Source organism: Echinops telfairi, unplaced genomic scaffold, assembly GCF_000313985.2.
Source record: "Echinops telfairi isolate 266 unplaced genomic scaffold, ASM31398v2 ScPeMD7_7469;HRSCAF=8507_0, whole genome shotgun sequence".
Lineage (NCBI taxonomy): Eukaryota > Metazoa > Chordata > Mammalia > Afrosoricida > Tenrecidae > Echinops > Echinops telfairi.
Genome location: NW_022111372.1, coordinates 83,935,341 through 83,935,947, shown reverse-complemented (window position 1 = coordinate 83,935,947; position 607 = coordinate 83,935,341).

The window sequence follows — 607 nt, the reverse complement described above, 5'->3', positions numbered from 1 at the left end:
GCTCAGGCCAGCTGCCCGCCTGGCTGCACACTAAGCTCTGGGTGGGGTCGGAGGGTTGAAATGAGACTAGAGGAGTAGGGGTGGATGGGGTTCTCGCTAGACCCAGAAAGCTAGACCCTGAAGCGTGGAGGCTAAGCTCTCACACTGCTAGCGCCCCTGGCTTGCACCCCCACATGGGGACTGGCATGGAGGAGCATCCCCACCAAGTGCTCACATTCGTCCCTGCACAACCCCGTGAGGTGCCAGGGCTGCCCAATTTAGGCCCAAAGAACTAGACCAGAGCCCCCTTGTGAACCCGCAGCCAGTTAGGGGCAGAGCAGGGTTCAGACCCGGGGAGGTGGCCTGGCTCCAGAATCCAGGCTTCTCTCTGGTCACTAGAAGTACTCAGATGCAGCCAAGTCACACAAGAACATGTCCAGTCTGTAGCTCGTGACCAATCCACATTCGTCCAGCTGTGGCCAAATGGCCACTCCAGGACCAAGACCCATTCCTGCACCCAGTGAGGGAAGCCAGTCACTTCGGGGCAGCATGCCACACTCTGTCCAAGCAGCTGGTCCCCAGCATCTCATGGCAGCATGGCAGCGTCCCCTGTTGACCCAGAGCTGTG